At 33.3% G+C, this 21709-nt stretch overlaps 1 long non-coding RNA gene across 1 annotated transcript; it reads right to left on the bottom strand.

Moving 5' to 3' along the window:
• Positions 1–5388: 5388 nt before the first annotated feature.
• LOC127864876 (uncharacterized) lies at positions 5389–18980 on the bottom strand. Its single transcript, XR_008042335.1, has 3 exons — positions 18919–18980; positions 8582–8646; positions 5389–5430 (listed from the first exon to the last, which is right to left on the bottom strand). It is a non-coding gene; the product is annotated as an uncharacterized LOC127864876 (long non-coding RNA).
• Positions 18981–21709: the final 2729 nt, after the last annotated feature.

The raw sequence follows: 21709 nt of genomic DNA, 5'->3' as shown, positions 1-21709 counted from the left end.
AAGCTTAATCAATCTTCCTCAGTGTTTTGTGAGTACTTTTTATTTTTCATTAAACGTTAAGTTTATCAACAACTAAACAGGACAGAGCCTCAACTTCGGAAAGAAAATCGTATACTGAACACTTAACACACTCAAAAACATCAGCATAAAATATGATAATATGAGATAACATTACGTCATTTCGCATTGCACTTTCTCCGTTGATTACCAACACAAACACATCAGAATCTTTGCAGTATTTCGAAACACAAGTGTCCAGATCTTTCTTGGCACCAATACCTGGGCTGAAATGCATATGATTTGATTTTGCGTATGTAAATCCTCGATATAAAAAGTTATATCCGTCTTTCCCATGGTTCCATTATTTCCTATAGATTCGACCAACCCCATTTTTAAGGCAATGTATGACATTTTTGTAAGAAAACTTGAGTTATTTATCTTTAGTTACAAAATTCTATCAAATATAAGTTGCTTTTTTTGTTCAAAACGCATTAATTTTATATTTTGTTTCGAACAAATAAAATTGTGGTAAACACGAAGCAAACTTTGCTTCACATGTTGTGCAAATGCCAATTATTTTGAAAATGTTCTCTTTTAAACAGTATATTAGTGTTTATATACAAACTATTACAAAGCTTAGCGTGATCCTATCAAAATGTTGACAGAACTGATTGATGGAAAGATACCAACAAATCGAGGTTGTTATAGTGCCTTCCTTGAATTGGGATGCTTTTAAGGAAATATCGGATATGTATTTTATATAACCTTCATTTATTTTTAAAAACATAAAAAATCAAATATCTAACTTGTGTTAAAATTGTTTTCATTATGTATAAAAAATAAACTCTTACGTGGCCGAATATACAGAAAAAGAGGCTACCAACTATATACTTCTTAAGCGCCATCCATCAACATCTTTGGGTCGTCTTATCGCACTCTTTCTCTCTCTCTCTGATTCTTATTTATTCAACATTTCCTCCATAAACATTCCGTGGGTACGTTTGCGTTTCGCCCCCGCCTCTTGCAGCTATCTTGCTACTCGCTAGCCATAGCCATAATTGTAAGTCTTTTCTAAGGTTAATCCCCTCTTATTTCAGTTTTCACCACTGACCTGTTATTTCCTCCAGTCCCGCAAAGCATGCTACCTATTTCTCCCCCCCCCCCCCCATTTCTCTCTCCATCTTTCTCTCTCCCGTCTTCCATTCCTCACTCACCCACAACCTCACTAGCGCACTTACCCCCCCTCTCTCTCTCCCTCTCCCTCTCTCTCTCTCTCTCTCTCTCTCTCTCTCTCTCTCTCTCTCTCTCTCTATCTCACTCACTTTTTGTCTTTCCGTTTCCATTTTTGTGACTCCATTATCATTCCTTCTCTAATACTCACTCTCTCTTAGCATCTTATTTTGCTTGATCGTCTCAAATATATAAAAAAGATACCTGTCTATAATCACGAATTCGTTTGCAAGAAATATGTGTTTCGCCTTTGGTAAATAAATCTGTATACCGCTTGCGTTTTTGGTTGATTCAGCCACTAGACTCTGAAATACAGACATATCTGTATGACCATTAGGTTTAATTGTTAATTGTTATCGGTATTCATGTCTAAAAATTCCGTTTATGTCGTTTATTTATAAATTGTAAATTACACATATTTCCTTACGTTCATATCTTTCTGCTCATTTGGTTCATTCTCGTTGATCCAATACCCATTATCAAAATCAACCCCAGAAATTCGAATGGCACACTCTGTAATAATTCCTTTTCCTTCGGGTACAACTCTTTCACCTAACAATGCATTTATCACCGTACTCTTGCCAGTCGAAGTGCTAAAACATATAATTCAAAAAAGTATGTATCATTATATAAATAAGATGTTGATTAGTAGTAGACGTGTAGTAGTAGTAGTACAGTTCGAAGTTGTTATAGTATTATGAGTAAAAATAGTAGTAGAAGTAGCAGTAGTAGTAGTACTAGTAGTACTAGTATAAGTAGTAGTAGTGGTAGCACATAAGTAGTAGTAGTAGTAGTAGTAGTAGTTGTTGTAGTAGTAGTTGTAGTAGTAGTAGTTGTAGTAGTAGTAGTGGTAGTAGTAGTAGTAGTAGTAGTAGTAGTAGTAGTAGTAGTAGTAGTAGTAGTAGTAGTAGTAGTAGTAGAAGTAGTAGTAGTAGTAGTAGTAGTAGTAGTAGTAGTAGTAGTAGTAGTAGTAGTAGTAGTAGTAGTAGTAGTAGTAGTAGTGGAAGTAGTAGTTATAGTAGAAGTAGTAGTAGTAGTAGTAGTAGACGTAGTAGAAGTAGTAGTAGTAGTAGTAGTAGTAGTAGTAGTAGTAGTAGTAGTAGTAGTAGTAGTAGTAGTAGAAGTAGTAGTAGTAGTAATAGTAGTAGAAGTAGTAGTAGAAGTAGTAGTAGTATTAGTAGAAGTAGAAGTAGTAATAGTAGTAGTTGTTATTGTTGTTGTCGTTGTTGTTGTGGTTGTTGTTGTTGTAGTAGTAGTAATAGCAGTAGTAGTAGTAGTAGTAGTAGTTGTAGTAGAAGTAGTAGTAGTAGAAGTAGTAGTAGAAATAGTAATAGTAGTAGTGGTTGTAGTAGCAGCAGTAGACGTAGTAGTAGTAGAAGTAGTAGTAGTAGTAGTAGTAGTAGTAGTAGTAGTAGTAGTAGTAGTAGTAGTGGTAGTAGTTGTAGTAGAAGTAGTAGTAGTTGTAGTAGTAGTAGTAGTTGTAGAAGTAGTAGTAGTAGTAGTTGTTGTAGTAGACGTAGTAGAAGTAGTAGTAGAAGTAGTAATAAAGGGTAGTGGTTGTAGTAGCAGCAGTAGCAGTAGTAGTAGTAGAAGAAGAAGTAGTAGTAGAAGTAGTAGTAGTAGAAGAAGAAGTAGTAGTAGCAGTAGTAGTTGTAGTAGTAGTAGTAGTAGTAATAGAAGTAGTAGTAGTAGTATTTGGGGGGTAGATGAAGAGGAAGAGGAAGCGTAGTGTGTATTTTTACCTCCCTAGGACGGCGATCTTTATGTCATCCTTTTTCAGAGTTTCAATTATTTGTGTAGCTCTTTTGTCGAAATCAATCCAGCTACTCTGTGTTATCTGATCGGTGTGGATTACCTTTTTCACTGTATGCACAGAACTACACATATGCATATAGAAGATACAAAAATTCAGCTTTACAACAAAAATAATTCATATTTATTTCACAGTGAGATTGTTTATGAAATTAATGAAAATAATTTAACATTACTGATATGTTTGTCACTTTAAAACCGTGAAATATTGTTTTTCCAGTTTTCGAAATACCGTTAGCAATATCTGCAAAAAAAATCTTGAAAACTTGTCAGACAAATGGGGAAATATTAACCGTCTCCGAATGGCATTGATTTTTTAATCATTTAAATATTATTTAGGACTAACATTCACGGTCACTTACTGAATATTAATATATAATTATTTTACAATTCCATAATATGTTATGGCCCTATTCCACCACGAAAACAAGCCCACGATTCGCTACGATTTATCACATGTATTGAATCGGGAAGACTCGTGACAGTCTACGATTCAGTTACGACACTGGTACGATTGAGTTCCGACGAATCGTGGGGTTCGGTTGAACTCTTGCGAATGGGGTCGCGACTTCACTACGATGTGTAAGAATCTACTGCGACTGTACTACGAACGATGCAGATCGGTCACGACTTAGCTAGGACCTCACCGAACGCATTCATGAATAAGGCGCCAATATCTATTGATATTGATCATTAGTTACAATGTGACCTGCATTCTTCTGTGTACATGGCCTCCTTTCCTTTTTTGGCGCCAAATCAAAATTGGAAGTTCGACGAAGAGCAGCTGTAGTATTGTTTTCTTACTTATCTTCCCCCTGCCCTGCCTTTACTTGCCATTTTTGATTATAAGCAAATTACCTATTATTCATAGAAAGCTCTTACAACTGAATGACTGAAAATCGAGAAGCTCTGTTTATATACCACACCAATTCTCCGAAAATCGTAACTGTTTCGTAACTAAATCGCGAGAATCTTAGCGGGCTCGCAACTCACTCGGGGTGAACTCGTGATAGTCTTGACAACGTCGTAGTTGATTCGTAGACAGATCAGGTGATCACCGATTTCCCGATTGAGTCACGAATTACCTACGATTCCATTACGACGCACAAGAACGCACTACGACGCTGTAACGAGTCAACTGCGATTAAATTCAGTCTTGGAGGTCCTGGCAAAATTTTAAACACGTTCAAAATCTGGTCACGATTTTTCGGGAGTTCACGAATTGCAGGAATCACTTACGATCAACCCACGACTAGCTACGAATGAGTTAGGACCTTCGCCGATTGAACTACGAATGTCCCCGACCTCAAAATATTGGAAATCGGGACAAATCGTGGGGAATCGGGTCGTAGTGGAATACCCCTATTACTTCAAAGGTTACTGTCACTTTATTTAGCCCCGCCCCCACCGCGCACGCATGATGTTAACCTTTTGTTTAAATTTTAGCCCGATTCTATTAAACAAAACCTTTAGGATTTTAGCGTTATTTAGTAGGTATTCTATGTAGAACTTTTATGTCGCCTATTTGGCGAGGTCTTAATCTAAAGAACCATCAAAACGATCGAAAATATGAACTCCCGATCGCTAGTCGGACTCAATATCCACAATGGCACTGAATTTTTTTATAATAGTAAATATCATTGGTATATGGTTCGCGAAGGAACGTTTGTTTATTATATACAAGTCCGATCAGTTTTAAGGATAATATTTTATTATTATTCAACGTAACCATTAAAAATAAAATGTCAACTGTAATGTTTTTTTGGTTATGTTTCATAATGATTTAAAATATCTTTAATTAATTGAGTTTTGGTAATTTTTCAACACTGGAACTTGTTTTGAAAGTGCTTTTGAAATGAAACCATTGGTTTTAAAGACTTTGGTTTAAATTATGTTTAAAGTCTTATCGAATAAACAGCCACGTATATTCAAATTATGTTCATACGGTTTGTTATGTATTACCTTGGTAGAGGGTCACTGAAGAAACATGATTGCTATGACCTAGGAGTCCTTTTAAAGAAGATGACAACTTTATCTCAAAATGTCAATCATACTTCTAAAGAGATTTACTCCAGTCGCTTAAAATTAATAAAAACAAAACACCAGGAACATTGTTGCTAAATTTGATAAAAATCCACCAAGTGGTTTAAGAAAACACTTCTTTGGAAGGAAGATCTGGACGATAGAAAGTTTATTTTGACTGGCCATAAAAGCTCATATAGAGAATTTAATGATGAGGTGAGCTCAAATGAAGGAATAGTGAAACTCCAAAACTAATTGAAACATTCTAAATACCGCAAACATATATACCTTCATTCGCCATAGAAAGGACCTTAGTCATGTTGTTTAACAACATCTGCTTTGTTTTCGTGAAGACACTGTCTGGATCTGTTATAAACAACAATATGATACAACGTTATGTTTTAAATAATAATTATAAAGTCAAGATTTAGAAATGGATAGAATAGAAAAATAAGCACAAAATCCTATACCCTTTGACGGATTTTCATAAATGTTTGGCCTCAAATGAGCCAAATTCAGACGATGCGCAGAGGCATGAGTCAGTTACGCTTGCTCAAAGTATATGGAAGGGAAAGACCGCCAATATTATTCATCCCCAGAAATGTTGCATGTGTTGAATATTCAGCTCATTTGTTTAACAGAGAAATTTTTTAATGCAACATTTTAATATATGTTTTGTACCATTGTAAAGTGTAAAATGCCGTATGTTCCGATTCTACAAAATGTTTAAATGTTTAAAAACAAACATGTAACTTCTTAAACTTCAGATCTGAAAATGAAGATACTGCATATATAAAGCCTACATCTTCATATATCTAATATTGTAGTCATAATAATAAATCAAATATAATAGATCCTTCTGAAAGTAAGTTGATGACAAACAACATTAGCATGTTGAATATTTTGTAAGTTGTACGATCGGTTTTAGTAATCTGCTTCAAGTCAGCATCTAACAAGCGTACACTATACAATTGTACAGAATACAAGTTTACGAATCACAATTCAACATTTTACAACGCATTTTCAAGTCAACCGGTGTTAGGGTACAAATTGTCATTAGCAGCAGCCACAGGTGTTGGGTGCGTGGCCATGTCACTTAAACACTATCAATATATCATAAAACGACATTTTTATATTTTTGACCAAAACTTTTTTTCTGATGTAATATACACATACAAGGTAGGAATCTCTTTGACACAGGAAAATCACCTACATCAACATTTGTAAGCCTAAATTGCGGTCGATTTTCATAAACTATGAACCATTTTGTTGGGGAAGGTTGCCTCGTGACGAAAAATGACCACGAACGGCTACTTGCAAACATAAACTACAAGAAAACACTTCTCGAACTCGTAGAAATTCTAGGTCGGCTCTCATCTGACCGATGTTGATGCAAAAATGTCTATGTAGGTGATTTTCCTATGTCAAGAGATACCTACCTTGTATATATATATGTATATTATATTAGAAAAATATTTTTGGTCAAAATGATGGAAAATGTTGTTTTATGACATAGTGTTTAAGTGACTTGGCCACGCGCCCAACACCTGTGCACCAGAAGAATCATTGTTTACATTTACAATGGTTCCCGGCCCGTACGCGAGGCATTGGTTCCTGGCTAAGACGAAAACTAATTTTGACGCTCCCACCGCGTGTAGATTTCATGCAGACTTTCCAAATCAATCTCTTGCACGACGGTTACATTACATTCACCTCTGTGTTGGGCTCCGAACGGACTATTGGTATGAAAGCGTCTCATTTATGTCATGATCATTCCAAGCGTTCATCATTGAGGTTACAGAATACTAAACAATCTCTTGCACGACGGTTACATTGCATTCACTGCATTAAAGAAAACCATCTCATACCATGATATCTTATATCAGTCTTAATTCATTATTATAAAATTGGTATGGTTTTATATGTTAAGAAACCAACATACATACACACGTAGAAGCAATTCCTAACGTCACTCAAAAAAAATATGTTCAATTGTTTACATTTGTGAAGTGCGTGGAATGATTCCATCTGCGTAAATGGACAATAAAGTAATTCAAGAGAGTTGCATTAAAACTCGCAAGTTTTTGCACGATTTATCGTACATTTAAAAGTCATATTTCTTAATTAAATGCATGCGATCTAAAATATCCAATCAAATATACGTTGAATGCGTTTGTTCGGTTTTATCTATTTTATAGACAAAATGGAGGGCTGAGCCTTTCGCAGAGTTGTATGTGAGAGCAAGGAACGACAACTCTGCGTGGAGATTGTTTCCAAATGGTTTAATGTCAACTTGCAACATTGCAAGATGTAAAGATACGCGATTACTAATCTAGACGTGTTAACATGCCCACAGTGGAAATCGGCAGCTCGTTAAAGTTACTGTTGCAAATTTGTATGCTTAAGCATTCACCTTTGTAAAGAAGCGTTAGAGATGTGACAAGGTTTTGTGCGTTGTGTATGCGATTTAAAAATAAAAGTAAATGTATATTTTACATTTTGAACATTTAATTTTTATTCATGGAACAGTTTCAACTGGACAATAAACAAGATGAACGTTTGATATGTCTCCACCTTAAAAATTAACATTGTTGAAAATTGAAACATTAAATATCAAATATTGTTTATTTGAACGGATATTATTTGACATGTATGTTTAATCTATAATTGCAACATGGGACATATCGGCTGAATACTCAACACGTGCAACATTTCTGGTGATATATAACATTGGCGGTCTTTCCCTTCCATAAAAGTAAAGGTCGTTTTCAAGTCAAAATGCTGATCCTACATTCTCTTGTCCGCGCCATGTATCATATTCCTTTGGAAAGATTGTCATACAACGTTAATGAAATTAATTATTGAGACGATATAGCGAAGGCATAAGTCAGTCATGTCGACTCACGTCCGTTCTTCAAAGATGAATTGTTCGGCCGGCATTTTCATTTCCACTCCATATATCCTATACCAGTTGGAGGGTTTTAATTACACGTGAATTAAATAATTCATTCATTAAGATGTGCCAATGGCATGCTTCATATATGCCGACTTAAATCTGAACGGCAAGAGCCATAATTGATTTGAATCTCCATTTTCGAGTATGTTCCATATCTTCAGAAACCATTAAAGGATTTTTATGAATTTTGACTAAAATGAAAAGTTTATTGATGCGTACACAGTAGGCAATAGTCAATCTTGATTGTCAAAGTTGAAGGTCAAGGTGCTGGTGGTTGTTGATGTTATTGGTGGTGGTGGTGGTGGTGGTGGTGGTGGTGCGGGTGGTGGTGATGGTGGTGGTGGTGGTTGGTGGTGGTGGTGGTGGTGGTGGTGTTGGTGTGGTGGTGGTGATGGTGGTGGTGGCAGCGGGGGCGGCAGCAGCAGCAGCAGTCGTCGTCGTAGTACTGGTTGTAGTAGTAGTAGTAGTAGTAGTAGTAGTAGTAGTAGTAGTAGTAGTAGTAGTAGTAGTAGTAGTAGTAGTAATAGTAGTAGCAACAAATGTAGCAGTTACAGCACCTACCTTGGTCGCTGAAGGACTTAGACGGCTGATCACTCGCCATTGTCAACCGTATCCCAACTTTTGTTCTATAAAAATAAGCATAATTGATATTATATGTAACGCTATCTGGTGTTTGTAATAAAATGGTACAAGTGAAATTATGTTCTTGAATGCGTACTGTTTGACGTACAGAAAAAACAAAACGTCGCAAATGACCTGTTTCGATACTTTGTCTTAATAAAAATTAACATGCAACACTTTAAATACCACAATAATAAACGACAGAGACCGGTCGTGTCACAATCACAAATGTAATTCGCAATAAAAGAAATGATTACATAGGAGCTTCTAGTTGTAAAAAGAAATTGAAATGACAGAATGAAAATTGTAAAAGGGACTTTAAACTACACGCTTAAGTGATTATGGCGGAACCATATTGAATAGACGCATACGTCTTGGGTGAATATACATATGATTACCTGGCATTTTTTAAAATAAACTGCAATCGCAATCACGCCATATATTCGTGCATAAAGGTCAGTGACAGATTCATATTTGCGAGCTCTTACCCAACCTAAACTTTAAGTTTAACTGCTAATTTTCTTAAATTGGTGTATGTATATGTTTAGGTTTACGGGATATTAGATTGTACTTTGATCCCAGTGTAAATTATTACAATTCATTTAAATCGAGACTAAGATATCAATTTGTTCAAGAGTGGAGTAATAATGTTAATTTAATGTCAAAGTTAGATAGCTATTGTAAATATATAACTGAATTTTGCTTGAAAAGTGTTTGGATGATAAATCAAATGATAAACTTAGACATCAATCCTTGTTTAAGATTGTGTTCTCATAGTTTAGAGATAGAACTAGGAAGGTATAACAATATAGAAAGAAATAATAGATTGTGTAAATTATGTAACAAAATGCAGTATAGACTGAATATCACTTTATGTTATGTTGCTCACGATACAGTTGTATAAGGTCAAAATTTCTAGGCCAATGTTCATGGCCTACTGTACACAAATTTAATTCGTTAATGTCAACTTCAAGTAAAAAATGTATGCATAATCTTGATATTAAAGAAGCATTTTATGTATACGACAAAATATCCTTGATAGTTTACCTGTCTTCTGATCGCTTATATATATGTATGTATATCAAATATTCTGCAATATGTGTCTTTGCTTAAATAAACTGAAACTGAAACGGGTATTAACACCTGTGGTTATACTACCGAGCTGGGACTTAGTGAAACAGGTCTTCCTCATGCATCACACGGTGTATTGTCTTAAACAAGTCGTAGTTTACCTTTACGCACTCAGCTTTTTATTTTGAAAAGAGCAATAGCTAAAATTCAAGCTATTGAACGATCGTCTATTCAGTATCATAGATAAATAGTAAATGACACTTAAGTTAAAGCCTCGATTTGTTCTATGTGTAATTTTGAGAATAGCTCTAATTTTCTGGAGTAACTTCCATTTTCATATTTTTGTATCGAATAGTTGAAGTAACGCACAAAAAGCACTAAATCTTATCCAAATGCTTTGACCTCTGTCGATTCATTAATTGAGTGACTTACAATATAAGGAGTGCATTTTCAATTAAACAGTGTTTGATATTGTCAAGTGGATTAAGAAATGAAGTGTATTGTTTATAATTGTATTCTCAGTTAGACTATATTAATGTGTATACCAATGACGGCTTCAATATGAAGTTTCGATTCTAATTGTTAAATACATATGTCAAGGCTGAATTACTTTATGTTGAGTTTCGTCAATTCCCATAAATACATGCATGTGTATGCGCTTTATGTATTAGGTGCAAAATTACTCATGAAGTTTACAGGTTAAACTGACTTTTAATACGTATACCCATTAGAAAAAATATATTAACCATGTTATTTTGAAATTAGACACTTCCATACTACGCAAATTTGTTATTTTGAAATAAGACACTTCCATACTCCACAAACAGGCTTTGTTATTGTCAATAGATTTGGCCGAGATATAATGAAAACAAACTGTCAATTGAAGGCAAACTGCTTATGTGAAATTTGGAATGTATACCCTGATGAATTGAACAATACTGAGACACGTCACACAAATGATATTGGTAAAGCTATTCAGGTGTCTGCAGTTCAGTATGGAAAATCACCCATGGAGTATTTGATTGCAATGTGAAAATCTCTGTGAAGTATACTTAGATTTCCGTAATAACAAATAATCAAATGAGAGCAGCTTTTCAGTGTTCAGTGTTTCAATTACTTTTTCATTTCATGTTGTTGTTGTAACAGTACGTGGCTATATTAAATTTTTAAATATTGGCAAAAAAGCTTTAAACAGATAATTTAAGAAGCAGGCATAATTTATATTAAGCAGTGTTTGAGCATTTGTTTGTGTTGTTTATTTACTTAAAGGACAGTAACTTTCTCATTCTTCAACTAAGTTACACTTGCCGCATATTATATGATAATGATTGCCTGTGTTAGTCACAGTACAGAAAAAAAAACTTTATGGTAATTATTGTGATTTATTTGTCATTAATTTAATACCCTAGCATTGACATTATAGTTGCTTAAATGTATTCACGGACTAGACTATTTTAATTAGCATAACGCCTTATACTGTATCGTACTTGTTTTGTATTCTTCAAAACAATAGTGTCTGTTTTATATTTTTTTTTATTTAACCATCATTTACACAACATCTTTATTTAAAGGTAAATCCTCATTGAGGTCGCTTTAATAAGTATGCCATAACCAATTCTTAGACATATTATACTTGATAGTCTGTATACAACAAAACAAGCTGCCACAGAAACTTGCTCAAAGCCAGTGTACTTTCTCCCAAAAAAGACTTTGTAGATCCTTCTGAATTTTAATAAGGTAACTTAGTTAAAGAAGTGGTGTTTGCACATCCCCGTAAACAAAATAGCTGCTGTTCATTCTCTTGCCTAGCAATCGGATGTGACATTGTTGCCTTTCAAAAATATATTTATTGTGATCTGTACTCTGTGTGCCATTCTAGTTATGTACATCAGTAACTTTCACTACTTGTTAAACTAGGATCACCGCCTTGGAACAGTCTATCCAAACAATTGCGAGTTTAAACCGGTTTGAAGGCTTGTCGACAAACACACCCCAAAATTAATCACAAGCCAAACTCGCGTCCATAAACATTTTTTATCAAATGTTCCTATACCGACAAACAATGAAAACCTTAATTGGAAAACGAGAAGCATAATTTGAATACTACACACATAATTATGGTGCACTAGTGTTGTTAGAGCCGGAATACTGTTAAAACGATTAATTGATACGTTTTTTATTATAAGTAAACAAAGAAATATGGTCATTCTATAAAATATAGTTAACTATCAATGCATCGATGTATTTATAAACTATCTTAATCTAAATTCGGTGTTAGTTAATATGGCTCAAACACATGGCAATAAAGCTGTTATGAAAACAGCATCTGAAGACTAACCTATAAGGTCGAACACATATGGCACGTATAAGTAAACAGTGTCGTTTTTCAAAGAATTCATTTTGAAGAAACGCGTGTAAAACCATAATTAAATTTACTTGCGTGCGCATTAATTTCATATTTAAATATTTCATAGAAATTAAATATATTTAAACTATTAAAACCAAAATATCGCATAGTCGTTTTAACTGGGAAAGAAGGGTTGTCTTAGCAAAATACACCAAATATGCGAGTACATCGGAACCTGTTTAGGAAATACACAGAAAATAATCATTTTTCTATTTGTTACAGTCATAATCACCGTCATTTTGACAAACTTTCCTTTTAATATCTCTTTTAATAGTGCGTTTTTCTTTCAACACAAAGCCTCATCATGCACGGATTTTTTAAAGAATAGTTTTGATCGAAAGTCATAAATTCAATATAACAGTGAAAACAATGAAACGTTTACCTTAAAGTGATATTATGGGTATTTATCACTGTTGAATTGAGCTGAAAAGAATTAACAGGTCAAAAGAGTTAGTTAAAATGTGGTAACTGACCAATTATCTGCAGCTCATCTTGCTACCAGTTGTTTACAAAAAATATATTTTACATTCGATATTTTACGTGACCCACCCAGTCCTCTAAGCCGAAATGATCCGTAAAACAAAATTGTGTCTTTGTGTCGTATGAACGAAAATGCACTTAAACTAAATTAATGTTCACATCGTACATGCATGATCAGTTGTCAAACGAAAGTACGGTTGATATTCAAATGCATTATTGTTTCTCCTTCCGGGATATTGTTTTATTATGTTGATGCTACATTTACAAATATAAGTGTATATGAAGTTAAAACACAAAAATAATCAACGGTTGCGATAGACACCTATATACTGTTAGATGCCCATAATATCACTTAAATGAACATGACAGCTTGAAGGAACAAATGTCAACACATTCAACAATTGTCACAATTTGAATTCGCTTAACCCATACTTATGCACTTTTTACGTACGATTCCCATTGATTTGTCTCAATTAACAGATTAACAAAGAAAATGTCCATTATTTCCTCTAGAACAAACATACGTTGTTGTTTTTTTCATTAATTTGTATGCAAGTTGTACTTTTTAGAAGGTGTTCTATGATCTTACTATGTTCTCGTCGATGCTTATTAATTGGGTTTATAAATGTATACAGTTATACATTCCAGCGCTATTTTGGGATTAACATTGAAATGTTTTGTGGAGTGCATAAGTAACTTGTTGGGTCTGCTTCGTGTCCAAACAGCCATAATGACTAGAGCAGTCATATTTTGATTATTCATGACCCGAGCAGTAACAGTTCGTACATTTCCCTATTCGGTTAGACTAGACAAAGTAACCACTGAGAGCAATAAAATAGAAACGCGTACGTGTTTTCGTTCACATAATCAATGCATCAAACTTGATTTAAAAGCTGATAATTGAACACTGAGCTCAGTATCATATTTCAAAAATATACTGATTGCATAATAACATTTGTATCAAGATGTCTAGTTGGTTGAACCATCGAGACATTGTCACCTCGCTCATTACTTCCGAGGGGAACCAAACGGTAAATGCATGATAATTTAGAGGAACGGAATTTCGTTATCTTAATATTTTTATTTCAATATTGATTATCATTATTATTATTATTATTAATATTATTATCCATTTTTTACTAGTAAATGTATTAAAAATAGGCACCACTACTTATCGAATTTTTAAATTAGATGATTTACGATGATAAACAGATACAAGAAAAGAACTTTTTTCCAAGTATAATTAAAATATTAAAAACTAGTACACAGTGATCAAATGTTACACAGTTATGGACTTGTGGACATGTAGGTCATTGAATATGATATTCACTGGCAGCATGTACTTTTATATTTGCTTAATAAATATCACATTATATTATATGAGTGTTATCATATGATCACGATAACTACAGATTGCAAAACACGAAGACATTATTACATGATTTACTTTTATTCTTGGCACCTACAGCTTATCGGTATCGCCAATGTATAAAATGAGAAACGTGGTCATGAATACATCTATTGTTTCGTTTAGACCATAGTCTTAACACGGTGAAAACCATACAAACACTAATCTATAGTATATGGTCGTTCGCCGACCTCTGTCTATACAAATGAAGTTGCATTATGTAATAATTATGTTCAATATTGTTGAATTGGAATATTATAAAAAAGGAAAATATGAAATGCTGAAATTAACAAACACATAGCGGCAACAATATAAAGAAGCTGTTAAATGATCACTTACATTTTACGCCTGATAAAACTTGATAAATGTACGGTAATATAATGTTATTAATAGTTAAATAGATTGTTGTATTGGTGCTAGGCTGAAGACAGCATTAAAAGCCTGTTATTTAGAAATTGTGCCTGAAAATTATTAGTCTCACATCGATATCACATATCAAATTCATATTGATCAAAACAATCGTAAATCCAATCCAAAACTTTCCTTGATATAATATATGATGTTGCGGGGTTACAAAATCATCAAATTAAATATAAAATGTGTAATACTCGCCAACTGGATCAAATAAGTTATTTTATACATGCATCATTATAAACAAAGGAACGCTTTAAATTGTGTTATCTTACAAAAATTAAAATATATGCAACACCAGTGAACATAAACTAATGTAGTAAAATAAGTTCCATAATAATCAGATCAATATATATATATATTTATACCCTTATGACAAAAACGTTGACCTAGAGGATTTAAATAATGCAGATATTAGGTATTTACTCATAACACAACAATTCACTTCATTGTATCTGCACAAGTGTTTGAGAAAAATTAACCCAAATGAACTCCCCATTCAGCTTGTTTTTACAGGAGGTTGAAACATCGAGCACTTTACTTTGAACGCCTTTTCATGAACAATCTTGGGTAAAATCAACTGATAGTCAATGGTAATGGATCAAATACACCTATGAATACTGTGCATGACATAACCATTGGCAACAAAACACACGCATGATTGTAATCTTAATATGCTTACAATTTACTACATTATAGGAAAAGTTAAAGATGTACACGAGAATAAAATATGTCCAGTATTCTCTCAGATGGTCTGTTAACAATTAAAAAATCATCACAAAAAAAGCGGAACTTATCAATAATCATCATCCGAATTCAGAGTCCTTCATGGATTGGATGAATAATAGCTAATAAATGAACTCGCATGCCCCATCAAACTATCGTATTTTTTTACATCCCAACACAGCCACGCCGTCTTTACTTATAGACAATACTCCTTTTCGATTTCGCTATAAATACTGTCAAGTACTGTTAGTCTTCTCTTTACATGGTAAGATAGTTAAATGTCTTATCTCGCCTATATTTCTAATTGCATAAATTAAACCAATGTTCGAATATACGTAATTTTATCTAACTATCTATCGTTTGACTAATGGATTCCTTTTCATAGGAATGTAAATATATATAAAATGTGTATGTATATGAACTTTTGTATTGAAATGTTTGTTTATAAAAGTGTCGCCACCCCCTATTAAAGGTTTTCAATTGTCTTCTTAGTAGTTTACATTGATCTCGAACCGACTGGCATTGAATTAAGTCCCAAGTGAGTACGACTTAAAAGCTTCCTTCACGCACAAGTTTAGTGAAAATACTCCATTGAAACTGAGTTATTGAGCAAAACATTTTCTCTATAACTTTTTGAAGCATTTTCCTGATTCAATGGGCCATTGAAATAAAGCAAAGCTTGGTATGCATTTAATCTACCTACACATAACCGTTCGGTGCAATACCTGTATTTTTTCTATATTTAGTGATATTGATCTTGACCTTTAACATACTTCAAATATAATCCAAACAAGAGTTACCTTGTACACTTTCTATCTCAGTTTCATTAAATTGCTCTATAAAATAGAACGTTATTACTTGAAAACCACTTGATAAGCATTGTTCTATTTTAGCAACAGCGACCTCAACTTTAACCTTACTAGCATCCAAATGTAAAATTGGAAACTAGAAATGTGTATATTCCCGATTCCGTTAAAGACGTTATCCAGGTCAAAATATTTTTTCGCCAGTCGAAACGCAAACCATATAGTCGACTTATTGTAAATCTCTTGCACGACGGTTACATAACATTCATACGTGGGGTCAATGTTATTAAAACGGAAGGTTAACATAACATAATCATGTTTAAGTATAATAATACCAATTTATATACGTCATTACGACATATTTATTTTGAATTAACGGCGATACCGACATGTCGGATTGATATTTTTCATGGACATAATGTTTACATGCGTCGTTAAGTGTAATCATTTAAACACAAAAACATAACATTGTATTTATCTAGAATTTATGTGATTAAGTGAGTTAATATTTACAGAAAAACGAAAACTGTGTTAACATTTAAGAATTCTAATTTCGACGCTGTTTTGTTTCGAAAATTATGGGTGTATTTTAATGAACTTCATCTTAGCTTTGCAGTTCATCTAATAGTTCCTGCCATATTACTCATCAAAACAATTTCGTTGTCATAAAAGAGCCTTTTCACAGATTTTGGCATGTTTTGAAGTTTGTCATTAAATGCTTTATATTGATAAATGGAAACATTAAATTTTAAAAGCTGCAATAAAAAATCTAAAATAAAATTTAAAAAAGGAAAAAAAGTAGCCCGCAGCAGGACTCGAACCAGTGACCCCCGGAATCCTGAAGTAAAAACGAATTAGCCAAATGAGCTATGCTGCCAAGCATACATAAGGCGCGTATTTTATACCTTATATACGCAATCTTCGTAGTTTCACAAATTTAAACGACAACAACAGAACTCTCCAAATTATTCAATCGTTTCGCGTTGCAACGCTTTATAATTTTTAGGGTTTTAAATCGTCAAAAGATGCATATAATGGCTATATTATACCATGGCAAATGTTCAGCAATACTGTTTCCTCACAGATATCATAACTAAACCGAAAATATGCGAATCTGAAACAACTTTTCTCAATTTTGTCAACTTACCAAACCGTAAAAAGATCCCTTTAATGTTCTGAAATTAGGTTTTCTTCGAACCTTTTCATGTATTAATTGCATGTATTAAAATAAAATTTTTGCTCGTTAAGGAGGTCGCTGACCAAGCATTCGGAGTATTACATTGCCATAGTCAGTTGCACGATTTCTTTTACAGCATTTTAGTCCTGTTTTATTGTGAGCGTTGTTTTGCAGCAGCATGAACACACTACTTTACAGATAAATAATAGTGAGATTAGTGTTTATTTACACATGTGTGTTTAGGCTACCACCAACCGATTTAACCCCCTTATGCTTTGTATCGGCCGAAGATCACTCTTATAGTGTTACCACTATGCGTGTGTCTGTGTGAAAATTGGGCGGCTATAAACATGTTTGTAACTACATACATATTGATCCACTGTAAAAAGATCAATTCAGTTCATACGATTCATTTATAAACAGACAATCACTGTGCGAGTCTGTTGAAAGATTTACAGGTAACATATTATAAGGCAATTTTGAATAAGGAAGTTTAGTTCGAAAGAAAATGTGAACACTGTTTAGAAATAAGATTCATTAATATGTTTGTATGCATGATTTTCTTTTGGCTCAGTACGCACACATATACAATTTAGTAAAAATCGAACGAAGCGTTGATAGTTGCATGTCAAAAGCATACGCAAAAGAAAGACATCTATAGCAATTATCTTCTAAAAAAAGGACGCACATTCAATTCTATTGTCAAACAGGCAAGTCGATATCTGCATGCGTGAAACTTAAAACCGTATCATTGTACTTGTATTTATCATGAATTTTGGATGTCGGAGAAATATGGTCTTTCGTATCCATGTACATGTTTAAAGAGAGGCGACATTGCGAATAAAAAACATAACATAAATGTAATACGTGACGTGTAAATCGTCAACACAAATATAAAACACATAAGCAAACACAAATAGTATAAAAAGTAGTATAATCTTTCTTATGAAGAGTCAATAAATCATAAAACTAATTCTTACTTAATATTCTTAGAACTTTCTGTGAAAAGTTTGATAATAACATATAATAATGAAACATTCTATTTTTTCATTCAATTATTGAGAGGAAATTTATATTTAAATACAAATGAAACCTTCTATAATCTTATCAAAATAATAAGATGAACATTTATCTAAAGACGATGGATGTAAGTAAAAAATATTTAAATTGTGACTTTTCACGTCAATAAGTCATGGTATTGACAAATATGATCAATTTATTATGAGTGCTGTATCTTTTTCTTTAAATTTAAGAAGTTTTCATTTTTTCTGTAGAGGAAAAATAAATATAGTAGAAATAATTTAAGAATAATCGTACCTGTTCCTTTAAATGTTAGAAAGATTTGTATCAGTAAAATTGTATAATTTTCTTTGAAAATTAATAATTATTATTCTGAGCTGAATACATTCAAAAACATTTACTATTGCTGAACAAACAATTATATGAGAATACAAATGATATGTGTCGATTATCAATCATTATATTTTTTCTAATAATTATTCGTGAACAATCTAAAATAAATAATTATGTAAACTAGAGCTTAGAAAATTCTTCGAAATTGTCTTATTTCTTTGTCTTAAATGTGAAACGATTTGACGTCTTATGCAATATTTGTCTTGGTCAAGAACACGTTTTATCAAATAGTTTTAAAGTTTATTAACATTTTAAATACTAACTTCAGCGTTAAATACATGCTTAAACAATTAAATCTTAGAAAATCTTAAATCTGTGTTTGTTTACAGAACTTAAACAAAGTTCACATACTTTTGTTTAACCGAACAAAAGCCTTACCTTGCAATAATCTATAAACCAATCTTATGTTCGCCGAGTTGAATGGACTGTTCAGGTAAGCGACAGAAAATAGACTGGTTTGTGTTTGCTTAAATGTATTTATTATCGTTGTGTGAATGAATAAACTGGTTATACAGGTTTTTGAAGGTGATATATGTCCAATGGTGCGGAAATCAAGATTTCCTCGTGCACAGATTTGTAGGTTTAGTCATTCGACAGGCAAGCAGGGTAGAGCGAAGACTTGATTTAAATCGTTTTATTTATTTATGCTCTGTTTGTGTGTTGATGTTAATATTATGTTTTATGTGTTTCAGTGAGTTTTATGAGAGCAGACGGATGACTGACTTGAGATAGAAAGGGGCATTGGTTCCGGACATTTTACCATGGGATTTACATAGTTTTCTAAAAAGAATACTTAACGTTTACGATATAGTAACAGCTGATTATTTGTAGATTTCTCTAAAATTAGAGGTTTCAGGAGATGATGAAGGCACCTAGAACTGTCTTGAGCCATGGGTCCTCATACGTCCCCCTGCCATTAAAAGAAAAATGAAAAATGAGCAGTAGGGTTGCGTATCCCGCTCGCGGTTACACCTGAATCGTTCGTTACCACCGATTATTGTTTGGGGTGTACGTGAAGTCATGTGCACTTCTCTTAATTGATGGTAATGAATAAATCTTGTAATTATCGCAGCTGTTTTATCAAAACTAATGCTTCACTTTATGTACTTTTCGCAAATAGGCGTTGTGGATGGGCATAGGGGGCGTCCTCGGTGCGCTTTGGGCATCGGCGGCGGACGGGCGGTTGTTAGGGCCGTGGCGTCCTTGTTTGGGCTTGTGATTTTGAATTGTGTAGTTAAATTGTGCAATTGTATGATTTTGAGTTTAGGCTTTACGTCTGATGGGTATTAAAAATATTCAATTATTCACATGTAACGCATGAGCATGTTTAATGATACGTATAACGACGTGTTCTACAGAATGGATTTAGTATCGTTTCAGTTCTTAAATATATGAGAAGGATGTCGCAACGTTTACTGACGTCTCGAGACTTTTCAACTGAGCGGTGCCGTTGGGGTCGATATCTGTTGCTCATTGAACACATACGATCGTCAGAAGATTTGTTTCTTGCATTTATGTGTAGAAAGCCCTGTCAGATACAAACACCCACTCCGTGCGTGTGTTTCAAGAAATAAAATACCCTGCTTGTCATGACACCTAAACAAATGTGTTTGTTTTTATTCTAAATGGTTAGATGATAAATAATTTATGTTTGTCATAAAATGTAATGGAATATAAAACATAAATGTACTCAAATTGTATTTCGCAATATGCGGTTAAACCTATTAGGCAAAGTACAAGAAGTTATTTGTTTCCACTACCATTGCAAACCATAAGTACAGTTTGGTTGGTTGAAGTTTTTATTTTCGTTTACGTGTGTACATAATACACGTGTTTCTTCCCTATAAAATGTCTTCCTTAGAATTTATTTTTCATACTGATTTGGACATGTGCCTATGATTTAATAATATTCTATGTACATATTACAATATATAAGGCATTACATTACTGTGCAAAGACGTGCAGAAATCTTTCAAAACTGTATTTAGCAATATTTCTTGAGTTAATTTAAAGTTATTTTATATTAATTTAGCAAAATGTATCGAATGTAGCAATTATGATTTCAAACTAAAAGTTCAATAGCTCATGAATTGAATATGATCGAATGATTCCAAACACTAGAACAGCCAATTTGGTGCCTGGAATAATTCCCATCCGCATGAATTTTCAAGAACCGGTTTTCGAAAAATTACGGCATCAAACATATAAAGTTTCATCTCTATGAAATGCAAGTTTAAGTTTTGATATGCCTTGAAGAAAATTTTAGCAAGAACATTAACAACTGAAATTACTGTTACATTATGATAGCAGGAGTTATGGATTAAAACACCTCACTTTTATTCGATGATATATCTACCAGCGAACTAACAAATGAATATCCCGTTTAGTTTGCCAGATGAAGTTTCGTTTGTATACCTCATTCAGTTTTCATGATATGCTTCGGACAAAATTTTAATACAATAAATAACAAATGACAGTCCCTTAAAAACTAGCGGAGTGTTATTTCCTCTTGTGCACTGCACTCTTCCTCAATTATGTCTATCAATTACTATAGTTTGAAGTTGTTTTTTCTTAAGTTTTCAAGTAAAACATTTTTCTGTATTCAAAAATGAAAGTTCAATGTTACAACTGGGTGTACACTGTTTTATTGCCTTGTTTAAAAAGATGTTAACCTGCTCCTTTTTTCTAGCTCGCTTGCAGTCACCTCGGGGTAGTTGTCATAAAGACGGTTATGTGCATGCTTCGGCGTCTGTGAGCTACAGGTTACGCTATAGTGTTCTAAAATTGTTAAACTGCGAAAGGCAATATTTGCAACGGGTTTGACTCTTTCACGTCAGGCATCAAGTGTTTCAATATGGATATTTATATCAATTCAAGGTAAAAACAAATGCAATTTAATCTTAATATTTCACAGCATGCGTTTAATTGTATTTTATACCTACATTATTTTTTGGACTTTTTAATATGTAATATCTAAATAGCATGTTGTATCACACTATATGCACTATATGACCACTTTAAAATATCAGTTTTCTGACCAAAAAATAGACATACATTTTCAACTCGAGATTTTTCTGCGTCATCTACTAGTATATTCGCGATCCGCTTTACTTGAACATTTTAGCAACATGAACACTTCGACAAATGCTATATCACCTGTATATGCATA

This window comes from Dreissena polymorpha, chromosome 1, assembly GCF_020536995.1.
Source record: "Dreissena polymorpha isolate Duluth1 chromosome 1, UMN_Dpol_1.0, whole genome shotgun sequence".
In the NCBI taxonomy this organism is placed as follows: domain Eukaryota; kingdom Metazoa; phylum Mollusca; class Bivalvia; order Myida; family Dreissenidae; genus Dreissena; species Dreissena polymorpha.
This window is presented reverse-complemented; position numbering and strand designations above follow the sequence as displayed.